The sequence below is a fragment of the Pristiophorus japonicus genome, chromosome 24 (genome assembly GCF_044704955.1).
Source record: "Pristiophorus japonicus isolate sPriJap1 chromosome 24, sPriJap1.hap1, whole genome shotgun sequence".
NCBI lineage: Eukaryota > Metazoa > Chordata > Chondrichthyes > Pristiophoridae > Pristiophorus > Pristiophorus japonicus.
In genome coordinates, this window is record NC_092000.1 from 18,649,280 (window position 1) to 18,666,133 (window position 16,854).

The 16,854-nt window shown below is 47.9% G+C and overlaps 1 pseudogene; it reads right to left on the bottom strand.

The window, feature by feature from the left end:
* Positions 1-6,039: 6,039 nt before the first annotated feature.
* Positions 6,040-16,854, bottom strand: part of LOC139237768 (adhesion G protein-coupled receptor E3-like) — a 53,377-nt pseudogene continuing 42,562 nt past the window's right edge.

Genomic DNA, 16,854 nt, shown 5'->3' on the forward strand with positions numbered 1-16,854 from the left:
AAACAAACCCTTGTGTGTCGTGATGGTGGTTAGATTCTTCGACTCACTCCCAGCTCCTGGGTCATGTAAGCTGAGGTCAGGTCCAATTTTGAAAAAGGTTTGCCACCGGATAGCGTGGCAAAGAGGCCCTCCGCTCCCGGTAGTGGGTACTGGTCTTGGAGTGACACCCGATTGATGGTGGCCTTGTAATCGCCACATATCCTGACCGACCCATCCACCTTGAGCACCGGCATGATCGGGCTCACCCAGTCACTGAATTCGACTGGCGAGATGATGCCTTCCCTCAGCAAGCGGTCCAATTCGCATTCTATCTTTTCCCGCATCACGTACGGCACCGCTCTGGCCTTGTGGTGTACTGGCCTGGCGTCCGGGTTTATGTGAATCACTACCTTGGCCCCCATGAAAGTGCTGATGCCGGGTTGAAATAGTGAGTCAAATTTGTCCAGGACCTGTGAGCACAATACTCGCTCCACAGAAGAAATTGCATTGACATCGCCCCATTTCCAGTTCATGACAGCAAGCCAACTTCTCCCCAGTAGTGCGGGACCATCTCCCCGGACAATCCAGAGTGGCAACCTGTTCTCCGAATCTTTGTGGGTCACAACTACCGTGGCGCTGCCTAGCACCGGAATTATCTCCTTTGTATATGTCCGTAGCTGTGCGTCAATCGGCAATAATTTTGGCCTCCTGGCCTTGGACACCCACAACCTTTCGAACTGTTTGATACTCATCAGGGACTGGCTGGCCCCCGTGTCTAGCTCCATTGATACTGGGATGCCATTGAAGAGCACTTTCATCATTATCGGTGGCGACCTGGTATATGAACTGTATATGTGCTCCACATGAACTCGCTGAACTTCAGCTTCCAGCGATTTACCCCAGTATTCATTTGGCCTCGTAGGGCTTACATCGGGCCCGTTCTCCTCGTACATCAACCTGGCTGCAGGCTTCCTGCACATACGCGCCAAGTGACTGCTGACGTTGCAGTTTCTGCAGGTATATTGCTAATACCTGCAAACTCTGGCTGTGTGTTTGCCTCTACACCTCCAGCATGAGCTGGAGGCCCCGTTGTTGGAAACAAAAGTACCATTACCAGTCGATCGTCTCTGACTGTCTCTGTAACTGTCCTTAAGCGCACCATTAACAGGTGTTGATGGCCCCATTACTGGCCGCATTGTCCCTTGTAATGACATGAATCGCCGTTCAGCCAGCCATTGTCTCTGTTGAATTCCCCCTTTGGGTTCGACTACATGCTGGGGCATGTCCGATTGCCCTTGTCTGCCAAGAGAACTGTGTGTCGCGTTAACAATGTTGATTCCCTGGTCGTTTGCCGCATTTGAGGCAAAATTTTTGTCATACATCATTCTGGTCTCTTTCTCCCCTGAGATAAATGTTTGGGCTATCAGAGCCGCCGCTTCCAAGGTCAAGTCTTTGGTCTCAATCAGTTTCCTGAAAACCCCAGCGTGCCCGATGCCCTCAATAAAAAAGTCTCGCAGCATCTCCGCTCTGCATGCATCTGGGAATTTACATAGGCTCGCCAGTCGCCGGAGATCTGCCACGAAGTCTGGAACGCTTTGCCCTTCTCGCCGCCGGTGCGTGTAAAACTGGTGTCTTGCCATGTGCATGCTGCTTGCTGGTTTAATGTGTTCCCCGATCAACTTACTGAGCTCTTCGAACGTCTTCTCCGCCGGCTTCTCTGGCGCTAGAAGGTCCTTCATCAGGGAGTACGTTCTGGATCCACAGACCATCAGGAGATGAGCCCTGCGTTTGTCGGCCGAATCCTGTCCCAACCATTCCTTAGTGACAAAACTTTGCTGTAATCTCTCAATAAAGTCGTCCCAATCATCACCAACACAGTACCTCTAGTCTGTGCTGCTAGTGGCCATGCTCGCGTGGTTTAAATCCCAGTTTCCCGACGCCAATGATATGTCCTTATTATACAGTATAAATGCACACGAGGCCCATACTTGAGAGAAGGTCACTCTGTGACCAGTTACCTTTATTACCAAGACCTCAAGTGATGAAGGTGGGTGGGGCTTCCCCTTTTATCCCTGAAAGTCCAGGTTAGGAGTGTCTCCCACAAGTTCACCCCCTTGTGGTCAATGTTCTCAAGGTGTACAACTTCGGTCAGATTATACATGGGTTACAATGATAGTTGAATACATGACAGTCGAGTGTCCGGATTCATCCAAATTTTTTCAAAGGTCATTTGGCTCATCACAGACTGGCTCGCCCCTGTGTCGATCTCCATAGAAACTGGGACTCTGTCGACGTCTACTTTCATCGTCCATGGAGAACTTTAGGTGGAGCAGGTATGAGTTCAAAAATTCCAGAGGTTGAGCAACTTCACCTTCCTCTGTGTCGGAGCCCCGGTGATCAGCCAACTCATCAGAGACATGGTAAGTAAAGCTTTTTCTGCACCTCCTTTGAAGGCCTTTTCTCTTTGCATGCATAGTCTTTGTAGCGGCACTGGTGGGCCCTGCGGGTTTCCTCCACAGCGCCAGCATGGGGCTAGCCGGTTTGCCCCATGTGGCGGACTCAGGTTTGGCGGACTCGGGGCAGCATTTCTGCCCTTAGAAGTATCAATGCGGTGCACTGCTCTCGTCGGTTTAGAGTCCCTTAGAAACATAGAAACATAGAAAATAGGTGCAGGAGCAGGCCATTCAGACCTTCTAGCCTGCGCCGCCATTCAATGAGTTCATGGTTGAACATGAAACTTCATTACCCCCTTCCTGCTTTCTCGCCATACCCCTTGATCCCCCGAGTAGTAAGGACTTCATCTAACTCCCTTTTGAATATATTTAGTGAATTGGCCTCAACTACTTTCTGTGGTAGAGAATTCCACAGGTTCACCACTCTCTGGGTGAAGAAGTTTCTCCTCATCTCGGTCCTAAATGGCTTACCCCTTATCCTTAGACTGTGACCCCTGGTTCTGGACTTCCCCAACATTGGGAACATTCTTCCTGCATCTAACCTGTCTAAACACGTCAGAATTTTAAACGTTTCGATGAGGTCCCCTCTCATTCTTCTGAACTCCAGTGACTACAAGCCCAGTTGATCCAGTCTTTCTTGATATGTCAGTCCCACCATCCCGGGAATCAGTCTGGTGAATCGGCGCTGCACTCCCTCAATAGCAAGAATGTCCTTCCTCAAGTTAGGAGACCAAAACTGTACACAATACTCCAGGTGTGGCCTCACCAAGGCCCTGTACAACTGTAGCAACACCTCCCTGCCCCTGTACTCAAATCCCCTCGCTATGAAGGCCAACATGCCATTTGCTTTCTTAACCGCCTGATGTACCTGCATGCCAACCTTCAATGACTGATGTACCATGACACTCAGGTCTCGTTGCACCTTCCCTTTTCCTACTCTGTCACCATTCAGATAATAGTCTGTCTCTCTGTTTTTACCACCAAAGTGGATAACCTCACGTTTATCCACATTATACTTCATCTGCCATTCATTTGCCCACTCACCTAACCTATCCAGGTCACTCTGCAGCCTCATAGCATCCTCCTCGCAGCTCACACTGCCACCCAACTTAGTGTCATCCGCAAATTTGGAGATACTACATTTAATCCCCTCGTCTAAATCATTAATGTACAATGTAAACAGCTGGGGCCCCAGCACAGAACCTTGCGATACCCCACTAGTCACTGCCTGCCATTCTGAAAAGTACCCATTTACTCCTACTCTTTGCTTCCTGTCTGACAACCAGTTCTCAATCCACGTCAGCACACTACCCCCAATCCCATGTGCTTTAACTTTGCACATTAATCTCTTGTGTGGGACCTTGTCGAAAGCCTTCTGAAAGTCCAAATATACCACATCAACTGATTCTCCTTTGTCCACTTTACTGGAAACATCCTCAAAAAATTCCAGAAGATTTGTCAAGCATGATTTCCCTTTCACAAATCCATGCTGACTTGGACCTATCATGTCACCATTTTCCAAATGCGCTGCTATGACATCCTTAATAATTGATTCCATCATTTTACCCACTACTGAGGTCAGGCTGACTGGTCTATAATTCACTGTTTTCTCTCTCCTTCCTTTTTTAAAAAGTGGGGTTACATTGGCTACCCTCCACTCGATAGGAACTGATCCAGAGTCAATGGAATGTTGGAAAATGACTGTCAATGCATCCGCTATTTCCAAGGCCACCTCCTTAAGTACTCTGGGATGCTGTCCATCAGGCCCTGGGGATTTATCGGCCTTCAATCCCATCAATTTCCCCAACACAATTTCCCGACTAATAATGATTTCCCTCAGTTCCTCCTCCTTACTAGACCCTCTGACCCCTTTTATATCCGGAAGGTTGTTTGTGTCTTCCTTAGTGAATACCGAACCAAAGTACTTGTTCAATTGATCTGCCATTTCTATGTTCCCCGTTATGACTTCCCCTGATTCTGACTGCAGGGGACCTACGTTTGTCTTTACTAACCTTTTTCTCTTTACATACCTATGGAAACTTTTGCAATCCGCCTTAATGTTTCCTGCAAGCTTCTTCTCGTACTCCATTTTCCCTGCCCTAATCAAACCCTTTGTCCTCCTCTGCTGAGTTCTAAATTTCTCCCAGTCCCCGGGTTCGCTGCTATTTCTGGCCAATTTGTATGCCACTTCCTTGGCTTTAATACTATCCCTGATTTCCCTAGATAGCCACGGTTGAGCCACCTTCCCTTTTTTATTTTTACGCCAGACAGGAATGTACAATTGTTGTAATTCATCCATGCGGTCTCTAAATGTCTGCCATTGCCCATCCACAGTCAACCCCTTAAGTATCATTCGCCAATCTATCCTAGCCAATTCACGCCTCATACCTTCAAAGTAACCCTTCTTTAAGTTCTGGACCATGGTCTCTAAATTAACTGTTTCATTCTCCATCCTAATGCAGAATTCCACCATATTATGGTCACTCTTCCCCAAGGGGCCTCGCACAATGAGATTGCTAATTAATCCTCTCTCATTACACAACACCCAGTCTAAGATGGTCTCCCCCCTAGTTGGTTCCTCGACATATTGGTCTAGAAAACCATCCCTTATGCACTCCAGGAAATCCTCCTCCACCGTATTGCTTCCAGTTTGGCTTCATTTAGATGGTCGCCAAAGTCGCACGGTGCAGCCAGTCTCCTTAAGTGTTCCAATCTTTCTACAACAACGTCCCAATCTTCCCCATCGGTAAATTGCTGAAAGATGCTGCGATTCGACATGCTGAGCACGTGGTTCATGACCTCGTATTCTCGTCACCAGTTGTAGTATATGTCGACACCTTTAGCACTGACTCTACGAGGCAGGGTATGATATTTAAACTGTGAAGACCCGTAGTCCTTTATTTGCAGCTGCTTGAGTGAGGACCACAAGCTGTGAGTTCCCTTTTATACTGGGTTACCTGCAGTGTGCAGTGTGCAGGTAACCCTTAGGTCTCCAGCAGCAGCACACTCTGGTGTACAGGTAAGGTGTGTACAGTATAAGGGTACATTCAGTGTGGCATAACAGTGTTACAGGCATGCATACACAACAATAAATACAAGTTGTTGTTATATGTGACTCTAGGTACAGAGCAATGTCGTTGACTCTTAGATACCCCTCTGAAATAGCCCAGCGTGACTCTCAGTTGTACCAAACTGCTACAAAGAAGTCTCATGGACTGGTTCAAGAAGGCGGCTCACCACCACCTTCTCAAAGGGCAATTAGGGATGGGCAATAAATGCCGGCCTTGCCAGTGACGCCCACAGTACAAGAACACATTTGTTAAAACTCCTGTGGTTCATCTCCGTGAGGCAACTCGGGATATTTTCTCGTTCGCATGCCGGGAATGAGTACTGAATAGAAAGGTTCTTCCCGGGGTCCTGGCCAACATTTATCCCACAATGAACGTCAGCAAGAACAGGTTGAACTGACCATTTATCTCATTGTTGTTTGCGGGAGCTTGCTGTGCACAAATTGGCTGCTGCTGCGTTTCCTACATTGCAACAGTGACTAGACGGCAAGAAAAGTACTTCCTTGGCTTCGGGATGGCCCAAGGCCATGAAAGGTGCATTATAACTGCCAACAGTTATGGGACAAACGACCAGATAATCCGAATTGAGGGAGCAATATTGACAAAGCTCCCGATAAATATCTTTCAGGATGAGAAAACTGGCCAGGAAAAGATTTGGGGCTTGAGATTGAATCCGAGCAGAGAGGCTTCTCTGCTGATTAAACACTGTCCATTCGGGGTGGCAGTGAACAAGATTTATCGAGGCTCCTGTTTAGCGATTAACCCTGTAGTTTGGAGTTTGTACAGCATTCCACGTTAAGTGTTGCAAAGGACAATGCGACCACAAATCCATTAATGCAATGAATCTTGCTTTTTAAATCCTAATTAGATCAGTGGTGACATGTGTAAGAAGGTGTTATTTAATTACGCTTCGATCAATGAACATTTTGTCTCCCTATAACTGGGGAAAATCAATGAGACAAGACAAGCCCATTGCTTGCTGGACATCAAAAGCTTCCATGTCCCATTAGAGGCAGTACCACCGGAAGGGAAGGCAACAAGCTCAAAGCGAGCAGCCTGTCTCGTATCGGCTCGCTAGACCGAGAGTGACATGGAGAAACCTCTCCTTCTCGCTCGGCATCCTCTGTGGGAGGCCTCAGTGGGAAGAAACACAAGTAAACGCCACGTCACATCATAAAACGTTTCTTCAACTAACTAGGTGAAAGGATTAGGAGCGGAAATAAAACTGTTTGTTCAGAGGACAAAGATGCACAATAAGTTTTCCCTTTGAGCCTTTTCATGAGGTGGAAGTCAAACAGGTTCCCAGCATTAATGTCGTTGCGTTACTGCTTTACGGGACGCTGGGTACATATCACCAGGTTGATTCCTGAGATAAAGGAGTTGTCATATGAAGGAAGTTTGAGCAGGTTGGGCCTGTGTTTAGAAGAATCAGAGGTGACCTTATTGAAACGTATAAGATTCTGAGGAGGCTTGACAGGGTAGATACAGAGAGGATATTTCCCCTCGTGGGGGAATCTAGGACTAGGGGGCACAGTTTCAGAATAAGGGAGTCACCCATTTAAAACAGAATTGAGGAGGAATTTCTTCTCTCAGAGGATTGTAAATCTGTGGAATTCTTTGCCCCAACGAGCTGTGGAGGCTGGGTCATTGGATATATTAAGCTGGAGATAGAATGATTTTTAAGTAATAAGGGAGTAAAAGTTTATGGGGAGCGGGCAGAGAAGTGGCATTGAGGCCAAAATCAGATCAGCCATGATCTTATTGAATGGCGGAGCAGGTTCGAGGGGCCAAATGGCCTACTCCTGATTCTATCTCTGATTTACTTATGTTTATATCTCTTTGAAGAGTGGAATCAGAGATTTGAACAAATGCTTTCATTTATGTAGCGCCTCCCCACCACCCCCCCACCCGAAAACAACAAGAAAATACCCAAGTTGCCTTACGGAGCTGAATCCCGGGGGGGGGGTTTAATTCGTTCATGGGATGCGGGTGTCGCTGGCAAGGCCGGCATTTATTACAATCCCTAATTGCCCAGGAGAAGGTGGTGGTGAGCCACCTTTTTGAACCGCTGCAGTCCGTGTGGTGAAGGTGCTCCCACAGTGCTGTTGGGGAGGCAGTTCCAGGATTTTGACCCAGCGATGATGAAGGACCGGCCGATATATTTCCAAGTCAGGATGGTGTGTGACTCGGAGGGGAATGTGAAGGTGGTGGTGTTCCCATGCGCCTGCTGCCCTTGTCTTTCGAGGTGGTAGAGGTCGCGGGTTTGGGAGGTGCTGCCGAAGAAGCCTTGGCGAGTTGCTGCAGTGCACCTTGTAGATGGTTCACACTGCAGCCATGGTGCGCCGGTGGTGGAGGGAGTGAATGTTGAAGGTGGTGGATGGGGGGCCGATCAAGTGAGCTGCTTTGTCCTGGATGGTGTCGAGCTTCTTGAGTGTTGTTGGAGCTGCTCTCATCCAGGCAAGTGGAGAGTGTTCCATCACACTCCTGACTTGTGCCTTGTAGATGGTGGAAAGGCTTTGGAGAGTCAGGAAGTGAGACTCTCGTCGCAGAAAACCGGCCTAGCGTTAGGGGAGATGGGTGAAAGGAGGAAGGCTTTAGGGAGGGAGCCCTAGAGAGTGATAAGAAAGGAAGAATAAAGATACATTTATAAGAACATAAGAAATCGAAGCAGGAGTAGGCCATGCGGCCCCTCGAGCCTGCTCCGCCATTCAATATGATCGTGGCTGATCCAATCATGGACTCAGGTCCACTTTCCCGCCCGCTCCCCATAACCCCTTATTCCCTTATTGGTTAAGAAACTGTCCATCTCTGTCTTAAATTTATTCAATGTCCCAGCTTCCACAGCTCTCTGAGGCAGCGAATTCCACAGATTTACAATCCTCTGAGAGAAGAAATTCCTCCTCATCTCAGTTTTAAATGGGCGGCCCCTTATTCTAAGATCATGCCCTCTAGTTCTAGTCTCCCCTATCAGTGGAAACATCCTCTCTGCATCCACCTTTTCAAGGCCCCTCATAATCTTATATGTTTTGATAAGATCACCTCTCATTCTTCTAAATTCCAATGAGTAGAGGTCCAACCTACTCAACCTTTCATCATAAGTCAACCCCCTCATCTCCGGAATCAACCGAATGAACCTTCTCTGAACTGCCTCCAAAGCAAGTACAACCCGACTATTGTGTTTTTGATTTGACTGGAGAAGCTGGGATTGTTCTCCTTCAGAGCAGATAAGGTTAAGGGGAGATTTAACAGAGGTGCTCAAAATCATGAGGGGGTTTTGATAGAGTAGGGATCAGATGGTTCCAGTGGCAGGAGGGCCAGTAACCAGAGGACACAGATTTAAGATAAATGGCAAAAGAACCAGGGGGGGGGAAGATGAGGAGAAATATTATACACAGCGAGTTGCTGTGATCTGGAACGTGCTGCCTGAATTGGTGGTGGAGGCAGATTCAATAGTAACTTTCAAAGGGAATTGGATAAATACTTGAAAAATGAAATATTTGCCAGGCTAAGGGGACAGAGCGGGGGTGGGGGGGTGGGGAGTGGGACAGGACGATGGGCCGAATGGCCTCCTGCTGTGCGGTACGACTCTAAGAATCTGTGATATCAGCCGAGACCCACTTACCGACATGGCTGTCATTGTGGTGCCTTTATCCTCCGGTGAAGCCAACGTGTCCATTGCCTTGAACTTCTTGGCAAACCATTTCCGGTACTCAGCCCTCACTTTAACGCAAGATACAACCCACAGTCAGCACTCCGAATGAGAACAATTAAAACTCACAATGTATCTGGGTCCTTGTCACATTAAATCGTTCGGAGTTGTAATGTATTTGCTTCATGGGCTCTTTGCTTAATAATTAATAGCAACACATTGCGATTAAGAACTAGTTGGTTTATTAACAAAGGTTTAACAATCACACTACACTTTACCAGTTCATCCACCAGGCTCACAACCACCTGCCTCATAGTGGATCCCCCGAACCCAACTGGCTGGGGTTTTATTGAGTCTTGTGAACATCACTTGACTGGCTAAGCCAGTCACAATTAACAGCTCCACCAATCTGTGAACATCCTCACAGGTACATACATTACAGGAGTCAACCTGCTCTTGGTATAAAATTTAAGTATAGTTAACTGAAACAGTGACTATACTTCGAAAGTACTTCATTGGCCGTGAAGCACTGTGAGTTGTCCTGAGGTCGTGAAGGCGCTATATAAATACAAGTCTTTTGTTATATATATCGCCGGTCAAAACCCCTGCGACTGATATTTCCTGCAATAAATGACACTTCCTCTGCTTATTGTAACTCTCCTTAGAATGGTAAAATAGAACAGAACAGAAGGAGGCCATTCGGCCCATCGAGTGTGTGCCGGCTCATTCCAAGGGCAATCCATTAAAAAAAAATTCATTCATAGAATGTGGGCGTTGCCGGCAAGGCCAGCATTTATTGCCCATCCATAATTGCCCTCGAGAAGGTGGTGGTGAGTCGTTTTATACAACTGAGTGTCTCGCTGGGCCAGTTCAGAGGGCAGTTAAGGGTCAAACACGTTGCTGTGGGTCTGGAGTCACAGATAGGCCCTGACTGGGTAAGGGTGGCAGATTTCCTTTCCTAAAGGACATTAGAGAACTAGTTGGGTTTTTACAACCCAAGAGTTTCTTTACAGATACTTCTTTACTAACTTTTTATTTCATTAATTGAATTTACATTCCCCAGCTGCAGTGGTGGGCTTTGAACTCAAGTCTCACGGGTCATTAGTCCCGGCCTGTGGATTACGGGTCCAGTAACATGACCACTATGCTCTGTGTACCAGTTAGTCACATTCCCACCCCCCGCTGCGCCCCACCACCCTTTCCCCATATCCCGGCAATTTTTTTCTCCTTCAAGTATTTATCCAATTCCCTTTTGAAGGCTGCTACTGAATCTGTATCCACCGCCCTGTCAGGCCGTGCATTCTAAATCCTAACCACTTGCTGCGTATGTAGAGTTCCTAACTCTGGAACATATTCACACAAGGCATATACTGCAGACAAGGTCACTACATGACCTGTACCTTTATTGCCCGGACCAAGGAGTGCTGAGCCTGCGTGGAACCTCCCTTTAAGTACCTGGCTGACCAGGTAAGGAGTGTCTCCCACAAGTTCACCCCCTGTGGTCAAGGTGTGTATTTCACAGTTGTGTACAGTGTACAATGTTGTTACATATTGGTTACAGTTATATGAAGGTTACAAACATGACATCACCTCCCCCCCCAATGTCTTTGGGTCAAAGATTGAGTCTTTCAGGCGGTCGACGCTCTCTCGTGGAACGCCGCAGTTGTGGCTCCGGTGGTTGAGCCGTGACATGCGTCTCTGTCGCCTGAGTTGGTTCCGGCCTGTCCGGGCTGGCCGTAGGGACTGTGCATGCTGTTGACTGTCCTTGTTGCTCGTTCACTGGCAGTGGTGTGGTTGACATCCCATGGTCTATTTCAGGTTCCTCAGTGTCCATGCTGAACCTTTTCTTTACCTGGTCCAGATGTTTGCGGCATATCTGCCCATTGTTCAGTCTGACCACGATGACCCTATTTCCCTCTTTACTAATTACGGTGCCCTCAAGCCACTTGGGTCCTAGTGCATGGTTAAGCACAAATACCGGGTCATCCATTTCTACACACCTCCCCCTTGAGTTTCAATCATGGCACTCGGTTTGGGACTGCCGCTTGCCCTCAACAATGTCTGCCAGGCTTGGGTGAATGAGGATCAGCCACATTTTGAGTGTGCGTTTCATGAGGAGTTCCGCTGGAGGGACTCCCGTGAGCGAGTGCGGCCGGGACCTATAGGCCAGCAGGAGGCGTGATAGGCGGTACTGAAGAGAGGGTCGCTGGATACGGAGCTTGCCTTGTTTTATGACTTGGACCGCACGTTCTGCCTGGCCATTGGAAGCCGGCTTGAATGGTGCCGTCTGGACGTGTTTAATGCCATTACCCGACATAATCTCCTGGAATTCATGACTGGTGAAACACCGGCCATTGTCGCTGACCAGAATGTCCGGCAAGCCGTGGGTCGCGAAAACCGTGCGCAGACTCTCCACGGTGATGGATGTCGTGCATGAGTTTAATATGATGCACTCGATCCATTTCGAGTATGCATCGACTACAATCAAGAAGATTTTTCCCATGAACGGCCCCGCATAGTCCATGTGGGCCAGGGCCATGGGCTGAGCGGGGCCTCCCTGGGTGCATTGCCCAGCTGGGCACACGTCGTGCACCTGTGAACCCAGTGTTCCAGGTCTGAGTCAATCCCTGGCCACCATACATGTGACTGGGCAATGGCCTCCATTAGCACAATGCCAGGGTGCTTGCTGTGGAGTTCCCTGATGAATGCTTCCCTTCCTTTCTTGATTTCAAAAATCTCATCCTTGTTTTCAAATTCCCCCATGGGCCTCACCCCTCCCTATCTCTGTAATCTCCTCCAGCCCCACAACCCCCCCCGAGATGTCTGCACTCCTCTAATTCTGCCCTCTTGAGCATCCCTGATTATAATCGCTCAACTATTGGTGGCCTTGTCTTCTGTTGCCTAGGCCACAAGCTCCGGAACTCTCTGCCTAAACCTCTCCGCCTCTCTACCTCTCTTTCCTCCTTTAAGACGCTCCTTAAACCCTACCTCTGTGACCAAGCACCTGCTCTAATTTCTCCTTAAGTGACTCGATGACAAATGTTTTCCCTCATAACAGGTTGGGATATTTTACTACATTAAAGGCACTATATAAATACAAGTTGTTGTAGTTGTTAAATTGAAATAGGCCTTTAGTTTATTTTTCAAGTACTTCATGAACTTGTACAGGTTGAACCTCCCTTAGCCGGAACCCTCGGGACCTAACCTGTGCTGGATAAGGGATTTTTCCAGACGAGGGGTGGTCACGTTAAATTGGATGGTACAGGTACTGAGCAAGGAGATATCGGGGCTGGTTGGTTTGGGGTTGGGGGTTCGGCAGAGAGATTGTGGGGTGGGGGGGCGGGTGTGGTGGGGCTGTGGATCACTGGGTCAGGCCAGCGATTGCGGGAGTCGGCAGCGAGGAAGGACTACAATATGTTCATGTCGGAGTTCTGCGCATGCGCCACCCGGTGGCCGGGAATGGTTCTGGACGAGGGGTGGTTCTGGATAAGAGAGTTCTGGACAAGGGAGGTTCAATCTGTACTGTAATTTAAGGAACCAAATGGTTTAAAATGCAGAAGTTTCCTATTTTGAAGGACTAGAAAGATTTGCTCCATTTGTGGTACTTGCTGCTTGTTTATTGGTCGCTTTTCTTACCCACCGCGCTCATCACAGTGATTAGTTCTGTAGATATAAAGAAAGACTTGCATTTATGTAGCATCTTTCACAACCTCTGGATGTCCCAAAGCTGCTTGACAGCCAATGAAGTACTTTTGAAGTGTAGTTAATGTTGGAAACGTGGCAGCCTATTTATGCACAGCAAGCTCCCACAACCAGTAATGTAATAATGACCAGGTAATCTGCTTTTAGTGATATTGGATGAAGGCTAAATATTAGCCCCAGGACACCAGGGATATCTTCTTCGAAATAGTGCCACGGGATCTTTTACGTCCATCTGAGGAGCGGACGGGGCCTCAGTTTTAAGTCTCAACTGAAAAACGGCCCCTTCGACAGTGCAGCGCTCCCTCAACACTGCACTGGGAGTGTCAGCCTAGATTATGCGCTCAAGTCTCAATAGGGGGATTTGAAGCCACGATATTCTGACTCCGAGGCGAGAGTGCCACCACTGACACCCGACTAGAATTGTAACCACATCTTTCCATCTGATTGGCAGATGCTGCAGTTTAAATTTGAATACTCATTGTACCTCTTCGACCAATGGAGCGATTATCACCGAGAACCTTCAGCATCATGGCTAATTTATTTAGCAACCAACCCGACTGTGTTCTTATAGAAAGCTGTACCCCTGTCTCCATCTTTGTTTTTAATAAGGAAACATTCTCCATCTTGACTTTGTCCTTTTCTAAAACTCATTTCCCCTGAATATCTACAGCTAGAGATAAATGTAACAGTTTTATTATATTTAATACAGCTAAGGGGGCGGGGGGGGACCCGACAGAGGTTTTTAAGATTATGAAAGGGTTTGATAGAGTAGACGTAGAGAGAAGTGGGGGAGACCAAAGCGAGGAGCCAACTAAGATAGTCACCAATATGTACATCTGAATACAAGATAGTTACCTGATTATAATCACTCAACCATTGGTGGCCATGCCTTCTGTTGCCCGGGCCCCAAGCTCTGGAACTCCCTGCCTAAACCTTTCTGCCTCTCTTTCCTCCTTCAAGGCACTTCTTAAAACCTACCTCTTTGACCAAGCTTTTGGTCACCTGCGGTAATTTCTACTTATGCGGCTCGGTGTTAAATTATTATCACATAATACTCCTGTGGAACATCTTGGGATGTTTCACTACCTTAAAGGTGCTATATAAATACAAGTTGTTGGTGTTGTTGTTATAATGAATACAATCGGGAATTCAGGTGAAAGTTCTTCACCCAGAGAGCGGTGAGAATGTGGAACTCGCTGCCACAGGGAGTGGTTGAGGCGAATATGATCGATGCATTTAAGGGAAAGCTGGATAAACACACGAGGGAGAAGGTTATGTTGATGGGGTTAGATGAAGAGGGGTGGGAGGAGGCTCGTATGGAGCATAAACACCGGCACGGTCCCGTTGGTCTGAATGGCATTTATCCGTGCTGTACATTCGATGCAATGTCTCCCAAACATTACAAATGGGTTCAAAAACACGCACATTACTGCAGGAGCCTCTCTGCATCTGCTTTCCTGGGAAAGCCAAGTGGTTTGGGATGAAGGATTTAAGACTTTTCAATGTAGGCTTTTCAAACATAAAGGATAGCCGAGAAACGCAGAACTGTTCCCAACTGCTGTGCCCCAGAATGCACAATGGTCCTTGCTGACTGTCCATGATCAGGTCGGCAAATCTGACTGGACATAGTTTTGGAGGCTTCATCGTCCGAGCTCCCGCCCCCATCCGCCACGATCCATCCAGCCCCCACACTCCTGCCATTGGTTGTCCAACACGTCCATCACCATGGTGCCCCGCCTTCTCACAGCCAATTGGAAAGCTCAGATTCTTCATTATCCAATTGGTCGATCCAGTCTTTCTTCTCATCGCTGATATTTTTATAACTAATAAATGGAAGTGTTCAAGAAAATAAATATGCTTTTTTAACGCCCCTATGATTTCTATCCCAGCAGTGTCCTGAAGATTAATCTTCAATTCCTGGAGACTCTAGGGATATCTGGGGGATTGACAACCTGACAGAAAGCGCCTTTCACAATCACCGGACGTCCCAAAGCGCTTTACAGCCAATGAAGTACTTTTGGAGTGTAGTCACTGTTGTAATGCGGGAAACCCGGCAGCCAATTTGCGCACAGCAAGCTCCCACAAACAGCAATGTGATAATGACCAGATAATCTGTTTTTTGTTATATTAATTGAGGGATAAATATTGGCCAGGATACCAGGGATAATTCCCCTGCTCTTCAAAATAGTGCCACGGGAACTTTTACATCCAATAAGAGAGCAGACGGGGCCTCGGTAACATCTGAGAGACGGCACCTCCGACAATGCAGCACTTCCTCAGCACTGCCCTGGGATTGTCAGCCTAGATTTATGTGCTCAAGTCCCTGGAGTTCCTACAACCTTCTGACTCAGAGGCAGGTGTGCTACCCATTGAGCCACAGCTGAAACACCACGATGTCTGGTTAAAAGGACATGTCTGTCACCTCAGTTCAAGACTTTCCGTACTTTGGAAGGACAGGGAGATGGGGGAAACAGGTGACCTGTCCTCTAAACCCGTGAGGTGGGAGAACGCTATCAGGAGCTGTTAGTGCAGCAGCCTCGAGAGTATAAACATCGCCATTTTATAGTGAAAGGGAGAGAGGGAGCAGAAGAGAAGCCCAAGAGGGAGGTCAGCGAAGAATTAACCGCTCCATCTCCCCAAGCAGACCAATCGATCGTTCCGAGTTGTGAGTTGGAACACTGACCAAGATGGGAAGCAACTCTCTCTCTGTGAACCTGCTGTGTTTTAATGTCAAAGAAACAGATTATTTTATCGAAGGTAGATCTTCATTTCAGCTTTTTAGCATTTACAATCCTTTTCATTCAGCATAAGAACATAAGAAATAGAAGCAGGAGTAGGCCATCAGGCCCCTCGAGCCTGCTCCGCCATTCAATAAGATCATGGCTGATCTGATCTTGGCCTCAACTCCACTTCCCTGACTGCTCCCCATGACCCTTGACTCCCCAGTCGTTCAGAAAGCTGTCTATCTCCACCTTAAATATATTGAGGTCTTTAAAATAGGGTAGAGAGAGAGAAATTAATTCCTCTGGTGGACCTAGAACAAGGGGGCACAATCTTACAATTAGAGCCAGGCCGTTCAGGAGTGAAATCAGGAAGCACTTGTTCCACACAAAAGGAATCAGGAACTCTCTGCCCGCGGATTCTGGGGTCCAATTGAAATTTTCAAGCCTGAGATCGATAGATTTTGGGTGGGTAAGGGTATCAAGGGATATGGAGCAAGGTGGGTAAATGGAGTGAGGTGCAGATCAGCCGTGATCTAATCGAATGGCGGAGCAGGCTCGAGGGGCTGAATGGCCTCCTCCTGCTCTGATGTTCACACAATAGAAATATTTTAAATTATGAAAGGATGGGGACAGGTTGGATAGAATGCTGAGGGGGGAATTTTAACCTCGAAAAACAGGTGGGTTTGGAGCACGGGAGGGGGAAGTTAAATTGTTATAAATGGGATTCCTGACCTGATCCCGCCTCCAACCCGCTTTTCACACAATTCGTGAAACCCGGCAACTAAAGCAAGGCAGGGAACTGCTGGATCGAGGAGGTAAGTGGCTATATACCTCCCTCCTGGATCCAGGGGGTAAGTGGCTCTATACCTCCCACCTGGATCCAGGGGGTAAGTGGCTATATACCTCCCTCCTGGATCCTGGGGGTAAGTGGCTATATACCTCCCTCCTGGATCCAGGAGGTAAGTGGCTATATACCACCCTCCTGGATCCTGGGGGTAAGTGGCTCGATACCTCCCGCCTGGATCCAGAGGGTAAGTGGCTATATAACTCCCTCCTGGATCCTGGGGGTAAGTGGCTATATACCTCCCTCTTGGATCCAGGAGGTGAGTGGCTATATACCACCCTCTTGGATCCAGGAGGTGAGTGGCTATATACCACCCTCCTGGATCCTGGGGATAAGTGGCTCTATTCCTCAGTCCTGGATCCAGGGGGTAAGTGGCTATATACCTCCTTCCTGGATCCAGGGGGTAAGTGGCTATATACCACCCTCCTGGATCCTG